Raw genomic sequence first — 26,337 nt, 5'->3', positions numbered from 1 at the left:
AGCTGACGAGCGAGCGGTGTATGCTACGGATGTGATTCGAGGATGTGTACTCGAGATCTTCGGTGTTGAGTTCCCGATAGATCTAGTCCCGATTGTAATGGGGGACGTATGTGTCATAGTGGGCATGGATTGGTTGAGCCGATTTGGGGCTGTTATAGACTGTGAGCGACAGTTGGTGACAATACGAGACCCTAGTGGGGGAGTACTTACAGTGTACGGTGAGGGTACCCGATGTGGGTCAGCGTTTTGTTCGGTTGCCAGAGCGAGACAGAGTTTACAGCAGGGCTGCAGCGGGTTCGTAGCCTATGTGATGGATACGCGAGTGGCTGCTGGGAGGCCAAGTTCGATTGATGATGTTCCGATAGTGCGCGAGTTCCCGGATGTTTTTCCCGAGGAGTTGCCGGGTGTGCCTCCCGAGAGGCAGGTAAAGTTCCGCATCGATTTGGTTCCGGGGGCAGTGCCTATCGCCAAGGCGCCTTATCGCCTTGCGTCGCCAGAGATGCAAGAGTTATCCTCGCAGCTTCAAGAGCTGCTGGGGAAGGGGTTTATTAGACCGAGTAGCTCACCTTGGGGAGCGCCGATCCTTTTTGTCAAGAAAAAGGATGGTTCACACCGGATGTGCATTGATTACCGGGAGTTGAACAAGTTGACGGTCAAGAACCGTTACCCATTACCGAGGATCGACGATTTGTTCGATCAGTTGCAGGGAGCGTCTTGGTTGTCCAAGATTGATCTGAGGTCTGGAAATCATCAGATGAGAGTGCATGATGAGGATATCTAGAAGACGGCGTTCAGGACTCGTTATGGGCATTACGAGTTCGTGGTGATGCCTTTCGGGCTCACCAATGCACCGGCGGCGTTCATGGATCTCATGAACGGGGTGTGCAGGCCGATGTTGGATCGTTCGGTGATCGCGTTCATTGATGATATTTTGGTGTATTCGAGATCTAGAGAGCAACATGAGGAGCATCTTAGAGAGATTCTCGGGGTATTGAGGTCGGAGAGGCTTTATGCCAAATTCTCCAAGTGCGAGTTCTGGTTACGGGAGGTCCAGTTCTTGGGGCATCTCGTCAACCAGAATGGGATTTTGGTCGATCCGGCCAAGATTGAGGTGGTTATGAGGTGGGAGGTGCCGAGATCACCCACCGAGATCAGGAGTTTTCTAGGATTGGCCGGCTATTATCGGAGATTTATCAGGGATTTCTCCAAGATCGTCGTGCCTCTCACCAGATTGACCCGGAAGGGTGTTGCTTTTTCATGGATTCCGAAGCAGCAGACCTCGTTTGAGACACTTCGCCAGAGATTATGCGAAGCCCCGGTGTTAGCCCTCCCGGAAGGGATGGAGGATTTTTTGGTGTATTGTGACGCATCGATATCGGGGTTGGGTGCAGTACTTATGCAGATGGGGCATGTGATAGCGTATACATCGAGCCAGCTGAAGCCTCATGAGACGAGGTATCCCACCCACGATCTGGAGTTGGGGGCAGTGGTGTTCGCCCTCAAGATCTGGCGTCACTATTTGTATGGGGTTCGGTGTACCATATACACGAACCACAAGAGCTTGAAGTATTTGATGGATCAGCCCAATCTGAATATGCGCCAGAGGATATGGATGGACGTGGTAAAGGATTACGATTGTGAGATCCTGTACCACCCGGGCAAAGCTAATGATGTAGCTGATGCCCTGAGCCGTAGGACGGAGAGTGCCCCGATTCGAGACATTTGTATGCGACTGACAGTGATGACTCCGATGTTGGACACCATTCGGGAGGCCCAGGCAGAGGCTGTGAGACCGGAGAACCGTAAGAGAGAGCGGGTGATCGTGCAGATGTCTGAGTTCGTTACCGATAGTCGTGGGCTTATGACCTTTCAGGGCCGGATTTGAGTGTCGTATGCAGGCGGGGCACGTGCCACTTTGATGGAGGAGGCGCATAGATCGACATTCTCGATCCATCCCGGGGCCACTAAGATGTATTTGGACCTGAAAAGAGAGTATTGGTGGCCCTGTATGAAGAGGGATGTTGCGTGGTTCGTTGAGGGGTGTTTGACCTGTCGCAGGGTTAAGGCCGAGCACCAGCGTCCGCATGGCAAGTTGCAGCCACTTGAGGTTCCCCAATGGAAGTGGAAACAGATTTCTATGGATTTCATCACCAAATTGCCGAGGACCGCGAGGGGTGTCGATGCAATTTGGGTGATCGTCAACCGGCTGACGAAGAGCGCTCACTTTCTTGTTATCAGTGAGAGCTCTTCTGCTGAGAGGCTGGAAGAGTTGTATGTGAGGGAGGTGGTATCGCGGCATGGAGTGCCGATCTCGATTGTGTCAGATCGAGATGTACGTTTCACTTCCAGGTTCTGGAAGAAGTTCCACGAGGAGTTGGGCACGAGGCTGCATTTCAGTACCGCTTACCACCCACAGACGGACGGACAGAGTGAGCGGACGATTCAGACGCTCGAGGACATGCTTCGGGCATGTGTGTTGGACTTCGAACAGAGTTGGGACACGTATTTGCCGTTAGCTGAGTTTTCCTACAACAACAGTCACCATTCGAGCATTGGTATGCCTCCCTTCGAGTTGTTGTATAGGAGAAGGTGTCGGACTCCCATCTGTTGGGGAGAGGTAGGGAAGCGAGTGATGGGCAGCACTGAGATAGTGCTTCAGACGACAGAACAGATACAGCAGGTCAGGAAGAGGTTGTTGACAGCTCAGAGTCGCCAGAAGAGTTACGCGGATAGGTGACGATCCGAGCTTGAGTTTCAGGTCGTAGATTTTGTACTCCTAAAGGTGTCTTCGTGAAAAGGAGTGATCTGATTCAGGAGGAGGGGCAAGTTGGGGCCCCGGTACATCGGTCCATTCAGGGTGACCGCGAGGGTGGGCAGGGTAGCGTACCGTTTGGAGCTACCTGCGGAGTTGAGTCATATACATGATACCTTCCACGTGTCTCAGCTGAGGAAGTGTATAGCCGACGAGTAGGCAGTGGTGCCGCTGGAGGATATTCAGGTGGATGCGAGCTTGAATTATGTTGAGAGACCGATCGCGATCTAGGATTGGAAGATCAAGGTTCTGAGGAACAAGGAGGTGCCTCTGGTTCAGGTCCAGTGGCAACATCGGAGAGGGTCCGAGCTGACTTGGGAGCCGGAGTCAGAAATGCGGGAGCAGCATCCGAAGTTGTTTGCGGCATGAGACTTCGGGGGCGAAGTCTGGTTCTAGTAGGGGAGAATTGTAACATCCCGAATTCAGGTGCGTCTCTTAGATCCTTCTTCTTTTCCAAGTTGTCAAGTTTAACCCTTAAAAGAATTGTTGTGGCAAATGAGTACGCTGGGCGTACTGAGGAGTACGCTGCGCGTACTCATGCGCTTAAGTTGGACGCGGATTCGCCTAGGTACGCTGGGCGTACCCAGGTTTACGCTGGACGTAGCGGGCCCAGATGCAAACCCTAATTTGTGGCTTGTACACTATAAAAGGAATGCTAAGGCCTTATCCTCAGCCACCATTTCAGAGAGTGAAACCCTAATAGAGAGTTATCCTTCGTTCCTAGCTTTTGTGTTTGTGTTTCTAAGCTTCAAAGTGCCATTTCAAGGTGGTGAAAGAGAAGAGGAGGCCATTTTAGGAGCTAGAAGTTGGTGGACAAGAGTAGATACGAGTTCTACAGAGGTTGGAGCTTCTTTCTGAGGTAAAAAGCTCAAAACTTTCCTTGTCATTTGTGATTTGTGCTTCTTGGACTAATTTTTAGGGTTTTTGGTCCCAAGGTGGAGACTTTATGAGAAAATGGTCTCCATTGGCCTAGATCTGCCATATTTAAGGGTTATATGAGTTGCATGTTCATAAAAATCCAATCTTGGACGTGTATATTGAGCCATGCATGAGATCTAGACCTGATGAGGAAGAAGGAAAAGGTGTTAGAGTGATTAGGGACCTTTACAGCCATGCAAAGGCTTAAAGGTTCTGACTTTATGGAATAAGAGGCTTAGGGAAAGTCAGATCTGAAAGTTGAATGAGTGTCTTAACCGTTAAAGACCAAAATCCAAGAAAAGGCTGAAACTGAGACTTACGCTGGGCGTAACTCTCAGTACGTGCAGCGTAAGGGGTTGAGACCCCGATTATGGATCGCCGGCGTACGCCCCGCGTACAGAGAAGGTACGCGCCGCATACTGCCTCCTGTTGACTTTCGTTGACTTTTAGGGTTCTGGTCAACATTTGGACTTTTGGGTCTGGGAGGGGTAAAATGGTCTTTTACCCTTCTGTGGGATTATAGGAATGGATTTAATCTAGCCTTTGAGAGCCATTATTTATTAGTATTGTTTATGTGATTAGGCGGGGGCTAGATCAGTGTTCTCGTGTGAGAGATTATCCGAGATATCCGAGGTGAGTCTTCTCACTATACTGTACCTGGAAGGGTACCTATGTGTGACCGGAAGGTCTTGTATGCTATGAGATGTATGTGCTATATGTTGTTATGTGATATGTATGTGTTATGTATGTTATGTATGATAAGGACCGGAAGGTCAGGATAGTATGGACCGGAAGGTCAAGATGACATGGACCGGAAGGTCAGGAGGTTACGAACCGGAAGGTCGATATGGGTAGGACCGGAAGGTCTACCGGGATTCGGGACGGAAGTCCCCTGAGACACTTGGACTGGAAGGTCCCACAGAGTTATGGCCTGGAAAGGCGTATGTGTTGTATGTGGTATTTTGGGGAACTCACTAAGCATTTATGCTTACAGTTGTTGTGTTATGTGTTTCAGGCACTAGCGAGGATCGCGGGAAGACGCCGGCATGATCTGTACACACTCATAGAGATTTTGTTTTGAGATTCTGGGAATTGTTGTTATGATGACATTGGATACAGTTTGTTATGATATTGTTTTTGGATGATTAAAAACATGATTTAAAAATGAAAAATTGTTTTGAAAATTTACGTTGTTACAGACGCATTCGGTCTGATCTGCTTAGTACGCCCAGCGTACGCGATGTACGCCCAACGTACTGCTTGTAGAGGGAGTACGCCCCGCGTAATCCGATGCTCAGCACCCTATAAATAGATTTCATGGGCTGCCGAGTTTTAGTGCTCAAATTCTTCTCTCTCACTCGTTATTGCCTCGTTTTGCATGAAAGTTATACCCCAAAGCCCCGGTATTATTCCCGAGACCCGAAGCAAGTCCCGACGCTCTGAAGTTCCCGAGAAGATTATATTTTCAAGCTGAAACTCTGTCCGCGTAAAGCCCGGTTTTTGGGAAAACATCTCGGTTTTATCGGAAACGATTGTTTTAAGAGACGAGGTGCTGTCCGATCATCGTCTTATCAAGTGAGTGTATATTGCTTTTCTTCTAACACATAGATACGAAGTATTCTCTACAAATTACGCGTTATGTGTTTGTATATTATTTGCTTATTTGAAATAATTAATGAATAAATGGTATGTACAGGTTTTAAGTTGTATATAAATGTATATATTTTTATCTACTGATATGTTGGGTAGAACATGGGTAGACAGTTGATGTGTGATGAAATAAAATTGATGAGAGGCCTCGATGTGATTGTGATCTAGTCATTCGGCAGAATATGGATGACGACCACGGACTTTTCTAGACAGTTCAGTGGAACGCTGGCAGGCTCATAACCTGTAGGTGTAGTGAACTTGGGTGTTCATTTGTTGTATTCTATCCCCCTCATGGTTGCCTTAGGACATTCATTGCTGAGGAAACCCCTTTGCAATAGTGTCCGTCCCGATGACAATCCTAGATTAGGTCCCTTGTAATAGTTGTTGTCATAGGGACGTAAAGTGAGGATAACGGGAATGGGTAATCGGGTTATTGTTGGTTGGTGAAATTAAATATAATTATTTATTGTGGGTTGAAAACCCTATATGCTCACCAGGCTCCCAAGCCTGACCCAATCAGTTTCTTTGTATTATAGGTAGTGGCTCGAGAGCATAAGTTGGAGAACTTGTGAAGACGTTTTTTTTTATAGACCAGTAGTTGTATATAACTGTGTAAGGTCTATGTTTTATTGTTTATGCTTTTGTGTCTGTATCGGAACATGACATCCCGAGTTTTGATATATAATGAAAATACATTTCTTTAAGAAATGCTTTGATAAATCTTATTTTATCGTGTAATGTTTTGGGGACAAATTCCGCAACTCTTTTAAATCAATGGATTTACTCTGAAATTATTTTAAAAGCATAAATGAAACCGATCTTTTCTGGCCGTGATTTTGGGGATGTCACAGTTGGTATGACAGCATTAGTTTAAGCGAACTAGGAATTTGTAGGATTTCTAGACTTAAACTTAGAATGCTAAGTGAAGATTGTGAGATAAGTGTTTGTCATATTTTAGACACGAGCACTAGTTTATTTTAGGAAAGTTTCCTAAAATTCTTTTTTGTGCTAAATGTTATATGTTTGCCATATATGATATTATTTGTTCGGATCTATGGTTTGTTGCCAACCGAATCTGGAAACCTCATGTGTTTAGGATGCTAAGCGTAGGATTACGGTATTAGAACTAGCATGTAAACGTTTCAGAGTGATAAGGATGATTTAATTATCTATCATGATTGAATTCACCTTATTCTGTGTGTAGATCAAAAATGGTAAGAACCAGAAGTGGAGTTGGAAACGTGAACGAAGACAGGAATCAACCACCTGTAATTGAGCGAATGGATGTTGTAGCAGCAGCACCTGAGCCAATAACAATTGATGATTCAAACGATGTTGGATCGTCAGATGGAAGAAACGAGACGTCCTCTTCGGCAGAATCGTGAAGAACTTTCAATGTCGATTGAACATCCCGAGTTGAATGAAGGGCATTCGGAAGGAGGTAACTTCAGTGGGACTGTTGGTCAAGACAACCCATCGTTAGTTAGACAAAACCACCAGGAGGGAGGAAATGATGGACTTGGATGCAAGTACAAAGACTTTTTGACTTGCAAACCATCAACCTTCACTAGAAAGGAGGATCCGATCGGATTTATGGATTGGATCTCAGAAATGGAGCTAGCCTTCATGACGTGTGGTTGCAGAGGCAAGTTGCAGACCACTTTCGCAGTACGTTAGTTTAGGGGTGGAGCTGTTCGTTGGTGGAACACTCTGGGAAGACCCTAAGCCCTAATGAGCCACTGCAACTAACTTGGGCAGAGTTCTTGGTGCAGTTGAAGCGCAAGTTCTGCTCGGCCCAAAATCTACTGGAGTTGGAGAACAAGTTTCTAACGTTGACAAAAGGCAGCATGTCAGTCGACGATTACACTAATGCCTTTACAGACAAAATGGAGTTTGCTTTGCGTATCGTCCCAGATGAACTGACAAAATTTGACGAGTACGCAAAAGGACTCCTATGGGAGTACGCGGTTCCAGTACGTTAGGCACCTACTCTGGAGGCAGCTATTTGGGCTCCCAATTCTGTTGAGGACATGATCAATGGAAGAACCGCTAGCAAAGTTGAAGTTGGTGAAAAGAGAAAGTTTGAGGGAACTTCAGGTTCCAGCAAGAAAAACAAATTTTCGAAGTCTAATTCGAAGAAGTTTGGAGGCGAATCGAAATGGTGTGAAAAGTGCAAGAAAAAGCACTCTGGGAAATGTAGTGAGGAAGTGATCTGCTACAAATGTGGAAAAACAGGGCATTATTCCAATGAGTGTCCGTCCGACAAGAGGATGTGCTTTGGATGTAACGAAGAGGGGCACATTTTGAAAGACTGTCCTAAAAAGAAGGAGGCAACAAAACCCAATATCCGCCAAAGCCGAAGGCGAGAGCCTTTCAGATGACACTTGAGGCTGCGAAAGATGAAGCTGATGTCGCTTCAGGTACCTTTCTCGTAAACAAATTTCCTGCCCAAATTTTATTTGATTCTGGAGCCAACTACTCCTTTATTCCGCATGAATTTGGTAGAAAACTAGCTTTGCCTGTTGATAGACTAGATAATTCTTTATTAGTCGAAGTTGTCAGTGGCAAGTTTATACCTGTTAGCCATCGTATGAAAAACATCTTAATTGACTTGAATGGGAATAAGTTCCACGAGGACAAACGCAGAGTAAATTCTAGAATCATTTCTCTAATGAAAGGAAGAAAGTGTTTGGCCAAAGGATGTACATCATATTTGGCATTCGTAATTGATGCAAAGAAGGAGAAAAAGGAGATGCAGAGCATTCCTGTCGTGTGTGATTATCCGGAAGTATTTCCCGAAGATCTTCCCGGATTACCGCCTGATAGACAAGTGGAGTTCAGAATAGACTTGTTACCAGGGACGACGCCAATAGCAAAAGCACCTTACCGACTAGCACCGACGGAGATGAAGGAGCTGATGATGCAACTTCAGGAGTTGTTGGACAACTGTTTCATTAGACCTAGTGCATCACCCTGGGGAGCTCCGCCGTTATTCGTGAAGAAGAAAGATTGAAGTATGAGAATGCGCATCGATTACAAAGAGCTGAACAAGGCAACAATAAAGAATAGATATCCGTTGCCGAGGATTGATGACCTGTTCGATCAACTACAAGGTTCAAGTTATTTTTCAAAGATCAACCTAAGGTCAGGATATCATCAGCTAAAGGTGAGAGAGCAGGATATCGAAAAGACTGCATTCAGAACACGATATGGACACTACGAGTTTTTGGTTATGTCGTTTGGACTAACCAATGCTCCAGCATCATTCATGGATTTAATGAACAGGGTTTGTAAACCGTTCCTTGATAAATCTGTGATAGTGTTCATAGATGACATTCTGATTTACTCGAAAAGCCATGAGGAGCATGGCAGACACTTGCGAGAAGTGTTGGAAGTCTTGAAGAAGGAGAAGTTATATGCTAAGTTCTCCAAATGTGATTTTTGGATTCGATAAGTCCAATTCTTGGGTCACATGGTCAACCAAGAAGGGTTAATGGTTGATCCAGCAAAGATTGGAGCTGTGATGAAGTGGGAACAACCGAAAAGTCCCACGGAGATCCGAAGCTTTCTGGGATTAGCCGGATATTACCGAAGGTTTATCCAAGGCTTTTCTTCGATCGCTACTCCACTAACAGCTTTGACTCACAAAGGAGCTACTTATACTTGGAGTGATAACCACAAAGAAGCATTCGAGTTTCTAAAGAAGAAGCTATGTGAAGCACCAATTCTTTCTCAACCCGATGAAGTTGAATACTTCACTGTCTATAGCGATGCGTCTGGTCTTGGGTTGGGTTGTGTTTTGACCCAAAGAGAAAAGGTGATAGTATATGCGTCTCGACAGCTGAAAGAGCATGAAAAGAACTACCCCACTCACGATTTGGAGCTGGTAGCGGTAGTTTTCGCTCTGAAGATATGGAGGCATTACCTCTATGGCTCGAAGTGCAAACTTTTCACTGATCATAAGATTCTCCAATATCTCTTTAGTCAGAAAGAATTGAATATGAGGCAGCGATGCTGGCTAGAACTACTTAAGGAATATGACTGTGAGATACTTTACCATCCCGGTAAAGCAAATGTTGCCGCTGATGCTCTCAGTCGGAAAGTCAATCTTGAAAGAAAAAGGCCAAGAGCATTGAGAATAGAAGTTGTCTCAACCATTGTGGAAAGTATAAAGAAAGCTCAAGAGGAAGCTTCTGAAAAGAATGACCGGAAGAGAGAACGTTTGGGCAAAATGTTAGTGTTCGGTATAAACAGTCACGGACTGAAGGTATTCCAAGATCGAATTTGGGTGCCTAAGTCAAGAGGAATAAGAGATCTTCTGATGGAAGAATCTCACAAAACCATGTACTCAATTCATCTTGGCAGCACTAAAATGTATAGGGACCTAAAACCCTACTACTGGTGGCCGACGATGAAGCTTGATATTGCAAAGTACGTGGCGGAGTGTGTGACATGTGCGCGGGTAAAGGTACAACATCAGAAACCATACGGTAGTTTAGAACCTTTACCTGTGCCTATGGGTAAATGGGAAGACATTGCTATGGATTTTGTCACTAAACTGCCCAGAACAAAGAATGGTCACGACATGATTTGGGTGGTCGTTGATCGCTTCACTAAGAGTGCGCATTTCATAGCAGCCAATGAGAAATGGTCTATGGATAAGCTTACGAATTCTTACGTGAAGGAAAATGTGAGGCTTCACGGTGTTCCTTTAACGATTGTGTCAGATAGTGACAGTCGTTTCACCTCGCGATTTTGGAGAAGTCTACAAGAGGAATTGGGTACCAAGATGTGTTTGAGTACAACTTACCATCCACAGACTGATGGTCAGAGCGAACGAACGATACAAACACTTGAAGATATGCTGAGAGCATCTACCCTGGAATTCCAAGGCAACTGGGATGAACATTTTCCTTTGGTAGAATTTTCCTACAATAATAGTTTCCACTCGAGCATAAAGATGGCACCTTATCAAGCTTTGTACGGACAGAAGTGTCGTACGCCGTGTTGTTGGCTTGAGGCTGGGGAAAAGTAGTTTATGGGACCTGAGATAGTCCATCAAACTGCTGAAAAGCTGGAAATAATCAGGGAGAGAATGTTAGCAGCTCAGGATCGTCAAAAGAGCTATGCTGACAAGAAAAGAAGACTGATGACTTTTGAAGTTGGGGATTCGGTTTTGCTTAAAGTCTCGCCGTGGAAGGGACTTATAAGGTTTGGAAAAAGGGGAAAGTTAAGTCCAAGGTTTATTGGACCGTTTAAAGTTCTTCAGAGGGTTAGGAATCAAGCTTACAAGCTCGAATTACCCGAAGAAATGAATGGAATTCATAACACTTTCCATGTGTGTTATTTGAGGAAGTTCACGGGAGAATTTCCCGACATAATTCCAATTTCGGAGTTGAGAATTGATGAGAACAAGAGGTTAATTGAAGAACCAGAGGCAATCATTGACCGGAAGACTAAGAAGTTGCGACACAAGATGGTCGAGTTAGTGCTTGTCCGTTGGAAACATACGAATGGGCCAAATCTCACTTGGGAGACGAAGAGTGACATGATGAGTCGCTATCCGGATTTGTTTGTTGATGTGTGATTCCGGGGACGGAATCATCCTAAGGGGGAGAGAATTGTAACGCCCGTGTTTCTAGGCTAGGCATTAATGATGATGTAATAGTCTAAGATAACCTTTGTAACTCGTTTTGAAATAATAAGAATGTATTATTTAAGTATTATGTGTTTATTGCTTAATTGTGTGATTTAAATGGATTAAGGAATAAAAATAAGCGATACAGTAAAAATATTAGATAAGCCCGATATCGATACATGAAGTTGTAGTGGTCGTGGCAAGGTTTCCGAATATATAAAGAATGCCGAAATCCGAGTTATAACCATTGAGCATCAGCGCTACCGGTTCATGTAAAACCAATTGGTGTTAGAAAAGGCGCAACCTTACCCATATAGTGCATTCAGCCCTCCAGGACCAGGCATTCTATTGCGCACTCCAGGCCATCGTGTAAGGACTTGGTCGATGCCATTTCTGACCCCCAACAATCCCCCCCTCAGAAATTGCTCCCTGAGATAATAGAACCCTCGCCACTGGTTCTGATACCACTTGTTGAGCATCAACGCTACCGGTTGATCTAAAACCAATTGGTGTTAGAAAAGGCGCAACCTTACCCATATAGCGCATTCAGCCCTCCAGGACCAGGCATTCTATTGCGGCACTCCAGGCCATCGTGCAAGGACTTGGTCGATGCCATTTCTGACCCCAACAATAACGAAGAAGTTATGACCTGTCGAAGTTTCGCGACAGAACCGGCACGACGCTGAATGACGTAAATAGTGAATTTATGATAGAGCGATATTTAGCCTTAGTGATCTAAACGAAAATTGTAGAATACATTAAACCGACAGCGTGCATAAATAGAACGTCTAAATCTGACTTCGTATGAGGAAGTTATGATTTTTCTAAGTTTCGACTTAGCAATATGCAACCCAAAGTTCGAATATGAGATCGAGTGATTTCTAGCCGAAACAATCTAAATGAGAATCGAAGATCTCGTCGATAGTAGTCCAACGGTAAAAAGACAGACGAAAACGGACATTAGATGAAGAAGTTATGAATTTCTAACGGAGTTTTCCTGTCCCAGCCTACTAAAAATAATATAATAAAAATAAAGTCAAAATTAGCCGACGGAGTTTAAATGAAAGTTGTAGAGCATAGTCTCACCTACGCGTGGATATAAAGAACGTCAAAAACGGAGCTTGTATGGGAAAGATACGAATTTGTGAAGTTTGAGAAATGGGAGTACGCCCAGCGTACCGGAGTACACCCAGCGTACTCATGATTCATGGACCGGCTTGGGCCACGTCGACTTGACCCAACACTCGAGTGCCCCGGGTCCGTAAGCAGTGACGCATTCGGTCTGATCTTCTTAGTACGCCCAGCGTACCCAATGTACGCCCAGCGTACTGCTTGTAGAGGGAGTACGCCCCGCGTACTCTGAGATTACGCCCAGCGTAATCCGATGCTCAGCACCCTATAAATAGATGTCGTGGGCTGCCGAGTTTTAGTGCTCAAATTCTTCTCTCTCACTCGTTATTGCCTCGTTTTACGTGCAAGTTGTACCTCGAAGCCCCAGTATCATTCCTGAGACCCGAAGCAAGTCCCGACGCTCCGAAGTTCCCGAGAAGATTATATTTTCAAGCCGAAACTCTCTCCGCGTAATGCCCGATTTTTGGGAAAAAATCTCGGTTTTATCGGAAACGATTGTTTTAAGAGACGAGGTGTTGTCCGATCATCGTCTTATCAAGTGAGTGTATATTCCTTTTCTTCTAACACATAGATACGAAGTATTCTCTACAAATTACGTGTTATGTGTTTGTATATTATTTGCTTATTTGAAATAATTATTGAATGAATGGTTTGTACAGGTTTTAAGCTGTATATAAATGTATATATTTTTATGTACTAATATGTTGGGTAGAACATGGGTAGACAGTTGATGTGTGATGAAATAAAATTGATGAGAGGCCTCGATGTGATTGTGATCTAGTCATTCAGCAGAATATGGATGACGACCACGGACTTTTCTAGACAGTTCAGTGGAACGCTGACAGGCTCATAACCTGTAGGTGTAGTTAACTTGGGTGTTCATTTGTTGTATTCTATCCCCCTCATGGTTGCCTTAGGACATTCATTGCTGAGGAAACCCCTTTGCAGTAGTGTTCGTCCCGATGAAAATCCTAGATTAGGTCCCTTGTAATAGTTGTTGTCATAGGGACGTAAAGTGAGGATAACGGGAATGGGTAATCGGGTTATTGTTGGTTGGTGAAATTAAATATAATTATTTTATGTGGGTTGAAAACCCTATATGCTCACCAGGCTCCCAAGCCTGACCCACTCAGTTTCTTTGTATTACAGGTAGTGGTGCGAGAGCATAAGTTGGAGAACTTGTGAAGATGTTTTTGTTTATAGACCAGTAGTTGTATATAATTGTGTAAGGTCTCTGTTTTATTGTTTATGCTTTTGTGTCTGTATCGGAACATGACATCCCGAATTTTGATATATAATGAAAATATATTTCTTTAAGAAATGCTTTGATAAATCTTATTTTATCATGTAATGTTTTGGGGACAAATTCTGCAACTCTTTTAAATCAATGGATTTACTCTGAAATTATTTTAAAAGCATAAATGAAACCGGTCTTTTCTGGCCGTGATTTTGGGGATGTCACAGTTCCTGAAGTCACACTTGCAACTATAGTTATCAGACTTATCCAAGTGGGAGACTATTGGATAAGGTGTCTGAGTCCGTAACTATATTTGGTATGTACTTGACCCGACCCGGCATGGTCCATTTGGGTTGCATTTCACCAAAACAATTTATATGGATAATCTTTTGAGAATACTACATTTATGATTTATTAATATATTATAAGTTATAATATATTAATATGAAATAATATTATTTAATTAGTATTGATGAAGAATTAATTTGGAATTGATTTAGGGATCAAAAGGAACTAATTAAATATGGACTCTTATATATATATATATATATATATATATATATATATATATATATATATATATATATATATATATATATATATATAATGGGCCAAAGTTCATTTAGGATGGGCTAAGCTTGCATGGATAGTCCATGGAGTTTTTAACCCATGGATCCTATGGAAATAAAAGGTCATGGGTATTAGGGTTTACATGGATGTAACCCTAATCCACCATACTGTATAAAGAGGTCTTTGGCACATGAAATGGCACTAGTGTGTGTGAGTACAAAGGTTGGGCCGATTTCCAGTGTGCTTCATATTCTCTCAAAGTCTTCCAATTTGTTTTGGTGATTTGTGATTCCATTTGAGGCATTCACGTTATTGGTGCTAGGCTCTTGTAGCTCCAAGCAATCAACCACAAGAAAAGGTAAGTCATTCTTCTAGTTTTTATATTACAAGTACCCTATGGTATGCTAGTTAGGATGAGAACCTTGGATAAATCAAATTTGCATGTATAATAGAGAAAACATAGATCCACGGTTTCTAGGGTTGCATGTACACCATAGGAGTGTTAGAATGCTCAAAACCCTTCACGAAGAAGCCAAGGAATACTGAAGACGATGTCACCAATTGCTACTGCTGTCATCCTCGATCACACTTCTTCTTCTCCATTTCCTTTTGTTGATGCATCGCCGCCCATTAGCGTCGTATGTTAGCGCCACCGCTGCCTTTTCGTCGTCCCTCCAGGCCGTCATCCTCCTCCTACGGTGAGGTATCTGCTGCATTTGCGTGTGTGTGTTGCTGCTGTAAAACCCTCCTCTCTTCTCTATTTCTTATCTGAAATGCCAACCGTCCGTCCGACCGTCGGCGCCATGCGATTGTCGCCCTATCGATCTCTAACCGCCGCCTGCCGCCACGAGGGTGGTTGCGTGCGTGTGTAATGCACTATGTTTGTATGTATTTCACATGAGTGTGTGTGTGTGTGTATTCCAGTTGTGTGTTGTTATTTGGGTGTTGCTTGACCGGAAACCGAAGAAAAACCACCACCATCGTGAGATGGTAGCTGCCACCTCATGCCGCCGTTCTACCACCACCAGCCGCCACCTTGGGTGGCTGTGTGCATATGTGTGTGATTGGACTGATATTTGGGATGCTTTTGATATTGTTTTGACTTAAAAACATAACCACCACCACCGTGAGGTGGTGGCTGCCACCGTAAACCACCGTTGACCACCACCACCCGAGGTGGTAATGGGTGGTGCCCAACTTATTAAACACTAATTAACCTAAAAACCTAACCTGGAACCTAGTTGGCTAGTAGTTAGGTTGGAAACCCTAATTAGGGTTTAGAAAGCCCTAATGTCATGAAACCCAAGTTTTGGAGTTAGTCGGGACCCGCATTAAAACTATTAATTAAACTTAAAATAATACTTAATAATTCTCTACAATTAACTTAGTGCAATACTGGACTTAATGGATTAAGTCCTTAAGGGGTTAAGTGTGGAACACTAACCCTAGTTATCATTTTATGTGAACCCCTAATCGTCATTTCATGTGAGGTGGTCACTGTTGCAAGTGACTATGAACTGTGACCGGGTGTTGACTCAAGTATCTTCCTGTAGGTGATTGGAAGTGAATTGAAGCTGGTAGAGTTATTCCTTGCGACAGTGGTTATCTATGCATATATCGAGGTGAGTTTCACCTCACTATACCCGTGGGTCGCAGACACCAATGTCGACCCACTAGGTTTGGTTATTTGATAATAGTAGAGGGATGCCTTAGGGATCTGTTATATCTGTGTTTTGGTATCGAGTATGTTGCTATCCTGTAGTGATCTACTAGATTTGTATTTTGATATCGAGTATGTTGCTATGTTGTGGTAATCTATTAGATCTGTCTCCTGGAATTGAGTAGGTTGCTTTGTTGTAATAATCTATAGGAATGTATGTATATGCACGCTTGTCGGTTATCATTTATAGAGTGCCCTTAGGGATTTTTTGTGGTCATATAGGGTAGCCTGAGAACTCTTGGTCTAGACTCTCTTGTTTGTTCCTTATTTGGTTGTGACTCTAGAGTAGGACCATATGTTCGGGTGGCTATCTTACATCTGGTTAATTATGGTTACACATTCTATGGGGGTTAGCTGGTAGCAGGACTGTATGTTGTGAGAGGACTAGTAGGCAGTAGTGAGTCTTCTCATTATACCAATGGGTCGAAGGCACCAATGCCGGCTCATTACTTGATACATGGTGTTAATAGTTGATGTGCAATAGTGTTTTGTAGTTAGCATGTAATGACTTATGTGAAGACCATGAGGGGAGCTCATGGCACTTAGTTATCAGACCATGGGGGGAGCCCATGACATTCCAGGTAAATACCATGGAGGAACCCATGATACTTGGTTATCAAACCATGGGGGGAGCCCATGACAGTCAAGGTAAAGACTATGGGGAAAGCCCATGACACTTGGTTATTAGACCATGGGGGAGCCCATGACATACCAGTTGAAGACCATGGAGGGAGTCCATGGCAAACTTTATATATATATATATATATATATATATATATATATATATATATATATATATATATATATATATATATATATATATATATATATATATTATGTGGTTGTATGGTTTGAGATATTTTGGGGAAACTCACTAAGCTTTATGCTTACCTAGTTGTTTGTTGTTTCAAGTATCATTAGTAATTGCAGGAAGGCAAAGACGGGACTGTACACACTCATAAGCAACATTGAAGAATTCAACGTTTCTATAATACTCTGATTTTTAATAAATATAATTCGGAATAAACGGTTTCTTAATTAACATATTAATAAACTGAGAAGTTTTACCTTAACAAAAATGAAATTTTTTTGTTGTGAAAATAGGACGTTACAATTACGAGTTGTAAATTTGCAATGAAGATTTGTACAATAGCCTTTAATCATAGAATTAAGATAAAACTATTTATTACGAGTTGATGGTGATCCATATGACGATTCCATTTTCTAAGAATGAATTGTGAAGTAATTTATGATTCCAATGAGGATCCATTATTGGAATAGAGTAAACTGACTTTTAGATTAATGATTACATTAAAACCTTTTACAAACATTTGAAATGGATACTTGATTTCAAGATATGAAATAAATTTGATGATGGTTTGTGGATGGTATTACTAACTTTAAACTTAGGATACTTGTGTTATGAGTTATTAATAATTTAATAAGATGTTTTCAATTTGATTTGAAGTTTTATGAGAAAAACTCATCATGTAAGTGACTCATAAGCATGTCCATCGGTAAAACAACTTAGGAATGAAATTAGTGATTTCTATGAAGGAAACTATTTAATATAATATTTGAATGATACATTAAGTTACATAATATGTTAATATATATTACAAAGCTTAGATAAGGAATAATTAAGTTGGGATTAAACCGTAAACTAACCAAAAATATTAGGATTTTATCATAGATTTCCTTTTCAGAAAAATCAAGAATTCTTAACTTTTCGAAAAAAAAATTATACTAAAAAGTTGGTGTTTACCAAACACCTTTTTAACATATTGACTTTTAGAAAAACCAATAAATTAATAAATCATTTTGAAAAACAATCGCAAACACCCTGGATCCAATTGAGATTTAGAAGAATGACTTTTGAATACTTAGAGTGTAGAATCATATCTAACCCTTCTTGATTTTGTACATCATTTTGATGTAAAATGAATAGTATAATACTAAATTTAATATTTATGTTACTTAGGTGTTGTTTGTTTTTTCTGAGGCAAAATATCTACAGTCTGCGGACCACATCTGTAGACATCACCAGCAGAAGAGGTGGACCAAACGTCTGCAGTCTGAAAAAAGAAGACTGTTTAATTTCTTAACATCTGCAGGCTATTAAAATAAACTAAAATCTAAATAAACTGATTTTTTTAAACTACAAAGTGATTTTTTAATATATTTATGACTTTGTTATAAATAATTAACAAATCTAAATCAACTTTTATGTAATATTGTATAAAAAGTGAAAATAAAAATGGTATAAATTAACGTATATATTTGATAAAAACTAACAATTTTGGTTGCAAAGTTATACCTAAACATTTTAATTAGAAATCAAAGAATTTGATACATAAATGGATGGAAATAAACTTCGATTTTTTCAATTAAATCAATTAAAAACGTGCCATAAATATTTTTCAAAGAAATTGACGATACTGTATTAAATAATGTTTTATAAAATTTGGCATAAAAATATAAGAATATATATATATATATATATATATATATATATATATATATATATATATATATATATATATATATATATATATATATAAACAACTTCAACGACCATTATTATAATAAATTTTTTTTTATAAATTTGTCAAAAACATCATGTATGTTTCGTCGATTTTTTTGTAAGTATTGTAATTTTTTTCAAATTGTTTATCACTAATAAAGTTGGAATAAATATAAATTCAAAAAAATAAAAAAATAAATAAAGATATATGTATTTTTTTAAACTAGAAGATGTCTGAAGATGTTAGAAGACCCTGGTCCACATCTGCGCCAAGAAGAAGGCGCGCAGACATTTTTAGGTCTGCAGTCTTCAAAAAAACAAACAGTTTGAGAAGGCTAATGTATGCGCGTGGTCTGCGCCGCGCAGACAGAAGAGGCCAAAAAGATCTGCGAATAAAAAAACAAACACCACCTTAGTCTTCAACATTCATATTTATTCCAATTTATTTTATAGAATATGAATAAGTATGATCTGAATATGACAATTATTCATTATAATATTATATTTTATATTAATTTGATATTTATTAATGATAGATATAAAACTTAATCTTAATATATCGAACCTGCTTTAATAAATGAAGGTTTTTTTGTTGTTTGTTATTCTTTCAAGATTTTTGTCATATGTCATTATGTGAGATTTTTGAATTACTTAAATTTCACATGTCATTATATGGTATTTTCATTTTTTTGTTAATAAAAAATTAATCAATTTCACTAATTAACACCTCTATTATTATATATGTATAGTATTTATTATATTAAATATATAGATCAACACTATAATTAATGAAATGTTTATTATTTAAGATAAATATATTTTTCTCCATAAAATGAATATAATAATAAATAATTTGTTTTTTCTACCACTAAAAACATTTATTATGATTATTTTGTTACATAATTAAAATAATAAAATATTATAAAATAATATTGTCAAAATTGAGATATAATAAAATATATTTTATTAAACTTTGAAATAAAGTAGGCATTAAAAGTATTTAATGTTTACACATTGATATAAAACTTTTATTTTTAATAAACTCGTGTACTAGATGGATCTCACACTTTGTTTCTATAAAAATTAAACTAAATATAGTTTTTTATCTAACAAATATGGTATTAATAAAATAAAATCTTACTCAAATTAAAATATACAAATAACTAATTTGGTTACAATTTAGATATATATTTTATAAAGTTTTTGTATAAAAAATATATTAATAAATATGTAAAAAGTTAAATAAATGGATGAATATTTTTAACAAACTACATAATAAAAATAAATATTGTAGAAAATACATTTTTTGCTGCAAAACATTATGTTCTTTCTATTTTGTGTCAAGGACTTGCCACGAAGACAATAGAATCACAAGTAGCAATACCGTCGACTAGCAAAAAAATAAGGTGGTGAAATGTATATATAATCAAGCTATACATATATATCGTCCTCCTCCATTCTTTGACTTTACCACCACAAGATTCAGATCCACCATTAATGGAGTTAACTACAGTATGTAGTGTTCTTGGAGTAGCATCAATCTTTATGTTCTTTGTATGGAGACTTTCAAATTGGTTGTGGTTTGAACCGAAGAAGAAAGAAACGCTTCTTAGAGACCAAGGCTTCAACGGCAGTTCTTACAAATTCATGTACGGGGACTTAAAAGATTTGGTGCACATGACAAGTGAAGCCAAATTGAAACCGATGAGTCTAACTCATGATATCACTCCTCGTGTCTCACCATTCATCTATAAATCCATTAGTACTTACGGTACTTACTCAATTCATGAACTTCAATATTGGTTTATTTAAAAAATTGGATCAATATCGTAGTAAATAATATTTATTTAAAATATTGTTAACAATCTATTCCAAATTGTTATGATCCGTTTTAAAATTTCACGTTTTCGATCATCTATTCAGCTCGTCGTTTATCGATAAGAATTATAAACTTGCATATCATGTAAATAAAGAAATTTTAATTCAAGATATATTTAGAAAAAAAAAATTAAATATCCTTCTATTATTATTATCTATGACAAGCGTTTTATTTAAATAATATTAATTATATATTAATATATTTGTGGTGAGGAAGAAAAATAGAAAGATAATATAAAATATCATAGAAAAGTTTTTGAATATTAAAACAATTCAATGAGCTATAAGAAACGTGTAAAGATAGAACTGTTTTTTTTTAATGAAATTCTTTTCCATCAAACAATTATATGCATTTTTAAATTTTAAATGTATAAATATGTCGAAAATAAATGAGTACTAACTAGTTCACTTTAATATGCCCTTAACGGCATTAAAACTGTTTGTTTACATAATAATATTATATATCAGTTTTTTAATTTTGCAATAGATTAGACTTTTACATTAAATATATAATAACATTTTATTTTAAAAGTAAAAAATATATATTATATTGTATTAATACTGCTCGCCTTCTATTATGCAACATTGTTTCACTTTTCGTTTAGATTTTGTGTGCCACTTAAATGTTTACATCTTGGTCTTGCAGTATCATAAGTTCAACTAGACATATGTTATAATTAGAAGTAAATCAGATTTCAATTACGTAAAAAAAACTTTAATGTATCCATCTGCAATAATGTTATATGAATTTACCGATTTATATAACAATGTTTCACTTTTTACTCATATTTTTACCGGTTATTGATAAATATAGATATATTACATATTTTGATCTTTAATTGAAATATGGTTGCATAAATAAACGGTTAACCCTAAATATATATTAACTCAATTTGGCATGCTTATATATAATTGGAGTATAATTGTCCCTTTTACATATTAATTTTTCAAAGTTGAATGTGTTATAATGATCAGATTGACTCGGGCTTAATTGCATAGGTAAGAATATTTTTATATGGATGGGGCCAACACCAATGGTACAAATATATGAGCCATCAATGATAAGAGAGATCCTCTCCGATTATTATCAATTTCAAAAGCCGAGAGGAGGAAATCCATTAACAAAGTTGCTAGTCACGGGATTAGTTGACGTTAATGCTGATCAATGGGTTAAACACAGAAAAATAATCAATCCTGCCTTCCATGTCGAGAAACTAAAGGTTTATTTATTTATTTATTTATTTTATTTATATTTAGAATCCTCTCTTTACATTAGAATACATAACCTCTTATGGCAAATTCAACAAAACCTTTCTCACACAATCCAAATCAACCCTAAATTAATGGTGTTGAGCTGGAATTTCCCAACGAGAAATTAAACATTCAAATTTAAATTAAATTGGATGATACTTGTCATCATCTTAAATAAGTATATGTATAAACATAATAAGAACAAAAAAAAGGATATTTAATTTTTCTATTTAAACTGCACAAATGGTCTATGTGGTTAAAAATTGTCACTTTGGTCCAAAATGTTTGGACTAGCACCAGTGGTCCAAAAGTTTGATTTTGTTGCGAGTTTGATCCAATTTGGCTTGAATTTTTTTAAAATGACAGATTTGCCTTTACTTTTTCCATTTTCTATTTTTTTTATTAATTTTACAATTATCATAATTAAAAGTAAAACAAAAAAGAAAATATAAAACCTAAAATATACCCCCTCATCCCTTCAATCTTCAATCTCTCCCTTTATTATTAACTAAAACCACCGGTGCCACCACCGAAAACCGGTGTCACCAACAGAAACCACCGTCAAACCAACATCATTGTCGACGCCACTGCCTTCAGCCCCACCTTCGGTGAAGAAGAAGGACGTCGGCGATCTGAAACCCTAACTTGTCAGATCTTAAAACCATAACTATTCGTCGGATCTGAGAGAGACGAGACTCGCCGAAGAAGGAGCGAGAGATGGAGGCGACGTTTGTGGCTCGAGTTTCTAGACGAAGCTATCGCCGAGTTGTGATGACGACGACATTTATAGATCTGGAACGTCATCGATCTTGAGAGTTTCCAGACGAAGCCACCGAGAATATGAAATGTATCCTTACAAAGCCTGAATCGATAGATCTGCTGGCGACGATTCAGATCCTCCTTCGCCTAAATCCTCCTCCGTCCAGATCTGGAAACCAGTTTGTGGAATACCACCGTTAGAAGCAAACCTATCGGCTCTCGCCGCCCTTCGTCTTCTCCTCCGACTCGATTGTTCCTCAATAAAACCTAGCTCGAAGCAAACCCTCATTTGTAGATCTGTTTCCATCGCCAGAGTAGAAATAAAGAGCATGCTGGTGAGGGTTCAGATCAGAGGTGTTCCAGCACACGCGTGCACGAGAGAGAGAGAGAGAGATGGTGGTGGTGGTGTTTACCAGAGGGAGGACTGAAAACACATTTTTTTTAAAATTTAAATTAGAAATATAACAAAATAAAAAAAATAGAAAATAAAATTATTAAAGGGCAAATTTGTCATTTTAAAAAAATTCAAAGTAAATTGGATCAAACTCTCAACAAAATCAATCTTTTGGACCACTGGTGTTAATTCAAACATTTTTGGACCAAAATGACAATTTTCGACAAACCACAGTGACAATTTATGCAGTTTAATATTTTATAATTATAAAATCCTATAAATATTAGGTGCCTTTCATTTTGATCTCTCTCTCTCTCTCTCTCTCTCTATATATATATATATATATATATATATATATATATATATATATATATATATATATATATATATATATATATATATATATATATATATATATATATTTCTTTCCTTTTTTTTCGAGCTCTAGTTTTGTTTTCTGAACAATGTTATAACAGTTTTAACCAAATCTAAAGTTTTTTTTCATGTAGATTTTCAGATATGCATGACTCACTTAAGATTATCCGACAATCTAACATGTTTAGCTGAAAAATAAATTGATCAACCGATTTATTTAACATACAAAAGTGTTGAAGTTTCAAATAATTTATTTAAATAGATAGTAAAATTTTCATCATGTGAGCCTTAAACCAGCTAGACTCATTTCTACTCTAATAACAATATGCCTTATATACATCATTGAGATTTATTCTTCTTTTTGGTAGTATATGGTACCTGCATTTTATGTGAGTTGTTGTGAGATGATAAACAAGTGAGGTGAGATGTTAACAAATGAAGGCTTGTGTGAAGTGGATGTGTGGCCTCATATTCAAACGTTAACAAGTGATGTAATTTCACGTACTGCATTTGGTAGCAACTTTAAGGAAGGAAGAAAGATATTTGAACTACAAAGAGAACAAGCAAAGCTAGTTATGAAGGCTGCACGATCATTTTACATTCCAGGATTAAAGTGAGTTTCTTTCGAAAAAATATTTAAAACTCATTATCATCTAATAAAACAATAATAAAATGCAAAACTAGACACTTTAACTTCTCTGGCAATCTTTATTTAAGGGAAACATACATTCCAAGTGCATATATTTTAGGTTTTTAATGTTTATTTATGTAAGGGGTTTTCAAATTTAAATCATCATATATGTTTTTTTTTTTTGAGAAAATATGCAACCGTATTTGATTGTAGGATTAAACTATGCAATGTTGTAACGCGAAATATCAGTTGAAATATGTTGTAACAAATATCAGTTGAAATCGGTAACAATGAGAATGTTGTTGCAAAACTTTGCTAAAAGTGTAACAATTTTGCACATGTTATCACATAATTGAATAGTTAACTAATGTTGCTCGTACTTTCTAAGATAGCGGGTTCAGTCGTTAGAATATTTCATATTTTGGTCATTTGATAAGATATGATTATGTATTTCGTTTAAAACCTACTTTTAATACATAAATTAAGAAAAACACATGGAGAATTATAGCATAGACAAAGATTGAACATCATACATTAAGCTTATATATTTCATGTTAATTATTAATATTTATATCGTCAAAGCACCATTAGGGTTGACTATTAATTTATATTGCAAAATTTTGTGTCCACACTTATATGTGAGTTATAAGCTGTTTGTTTTGAAAGCATGAACCATGAATTATAAAAATAGTTTGTTTTGAAAGCATGAACCATGAATTATAAAAATAGTCGACAGTAGTTATTGATTTATACCTGTTTTCCTTTATTTAGTATGTAAAGTGACAACATTACTGTATATTTGGTAGGATTTCTTTTATGCTAAATAAGTACAACTTAACAGATATTTTCCAACTAAAAGAAACAATAGCATGAAAGAGATTGACCGGGAGGTGAAGACAACAATAAAGCGCATTATCGATAAACGAGTTATTGCAATGAAAGCCGGAGAATCTAGTAAGGATGACCTTTTGGGCATTCTTTTGGATTCAAATCAAAAAGAGATTGAAAAACATGGGAATAGAAACTTTGGATTAAGCATTGAGGAAGTCATCGAAGAATGCAAAATTTTTTACTTTGCAGGTCAAGAAACCACTGCAAACATGCTTGTATGGACTATGATTTTATTGGGACAACATACGGATTGGCAGACACGTGCCAGAGATGAAGTCCTACATCTATTTGGAAAAAGAAAACCGGATGTTGATGGGTTAAATCATCTAAAAATTGTAAGTTTATTATTATTATTTTCAGGATCTATCTTTACAAAAGCTTTAATCATATTTACAAAAAAGGAGAACACTCACGATGCTTCATACGATGAATTGCTTATCCGCTTTGCATGTTTATTGTTTCTTTTTGCAGATTAACATGATATTTTGTGAGGTACTTAGACTATATCCTCCGGCTACAATAATAAGACGACTTATATATAAAGAAACGAAATTAGGAAACATAACGTTACCAGCACATACACTAGTTGAAATAAACCCATTGTTTTTACACCACGATAATGACATATGGGGTGATGATGCAAATGATTTTAAGCCAGAGCGATTTTCAGAAGGTGTGTCAAAAGTGAACAAGGGACAAGCATCATATCTTCCATTCGGAGGTGGACCACGTATTTGTATTGGACAAAATTTTGCTATGTTAGAAGCAAAAATGGCGCTTGTAATGGTGCTACAATGCTTCTCTTTTGAGCTCTCTCCATCATACTCGCATGCTCCATACACTATAATCACTCTACAACCTCAATTTGGGGCTCACTTGATTCTACACAAAATTTAGGCAATTTGTTGTATGTTTTCTTGTTCATTATGAAGTATGTTATGTTAAATCTATGGTTACTTGGGTTTACTCAAAATTTATATAATTTATATTCCTTTATTTAACTTTAAAAGTATTTTTACAATGTAAATTTCGATATAGATTATTAATACTTTTATTTAGCATTAAAAGTTTTTTCGTAATGTAAATTTGATATAGGTTATTAAAACTTCATCGTTGCAATTAACATTTTACTTTTTATATTTAAATTCTTTATTTTTTTGTTTTCAACGAAATGTCATTTTATTTTAGTATATGCACTTGTATGCCGTATTTTAATGTGTTTAATTGTAAGTCTTACATTCTAAAGTTCCAACCAGGTCATGGTTATTATAATGCTTTTTATATATCCTAAACAAATAACATTTTATTTTGTTCGTTGCTTTTTGTTAACTGATTAATACTTTTGTTGTTTGAATGGTACTCGGGTGAACGTCTTCTTCTAAAGTATGTAGCTTTATAATGCGTTCATATAGCCTAAACAATGGACATTTTATTTTGTTTCGTTTCTTTTTGTTAATAGATTAATACTCTTGTTGTTTGAATGCCACTAGGATGAGTGTCTTCTTTTAAACTTTTGACTTATATAAAGTCAAAAAAAAATTTAAGATCTCTAAGTATTTTTTTATTTATTTTTATGATTTTTAAGGTTTTTTTTTATTTTCCAAATAACCCTTCATATATATATATATATATATATATATATATATATATATATATATATATATATATATATATATATATATATATATATATATGGGGTGTTTGGGATAGCTTTTCAGACCAAAAAGTCCTTTTTAGAAAAGAATTTTTTGATTTATATCTTTTTCCAAAAGATAGTTTTAAAATGTGTTTGTTTAAACTTTTGAGGGGGGAAAGGGAAAAAAGGCAAAAGTTGCCAAAAGTCACAGATTCGTGACTTCTTAAAAGCTTTATTTTTTTTCTTCTCAAAAAGCTAATAAGATCTTTTCCAATTACCAAACAACTTTTTAGAAAAGCCAAAAGTCTCCAAAGTCATTTTA

At 37.7% G+C, this 26,337-nt stretch overlaps 1 pseudogene across 1 annotated transcript; it reads left to right on the top strand.

Annotated features, from left to right (window-relative positions):
• The first annotated feature begins 19,556 nt into the window (after positions 1-19,556).
• On the top strand, positions 19,557-25,388 carry LOC145129856 (cytochrome P450 CYP72A219-like; annotated as a pseudogene). Its single transcript, XR_013717692.1, has 5 exons — positions 19,557-19,971; positions 21,078-21,298; positions 23,226-23,470; positions 24,330-24,714; positions 24,851-25,388. The product of XR_013717692.1 is annotated as a cytochrome P450 CYP72A219-like (transcript).
• The last annotated feature ends 949 nt before the right edge of the window (positions 25,389-26,337 follow it).

This window comes from Lactuca virosa, chromosome 8, assembly GCF_052849685.1.
Source record: "Lactuca virosa cultivar CGN04683 chromosome 8, Lactuca_virosa_CGN04683_v6, whole genome shotgun sequence".
NCBI lineage: Eukaryota > Viridiplantae > Streptophyta > Magnoliopsida > Asterales > Asteraceae > Lactuca > Lactuca virosa.
Note: the sequence above shows the minus strand (reverse complement) of the source record. Positions and strands in the feature narration are given on the sequence as shown.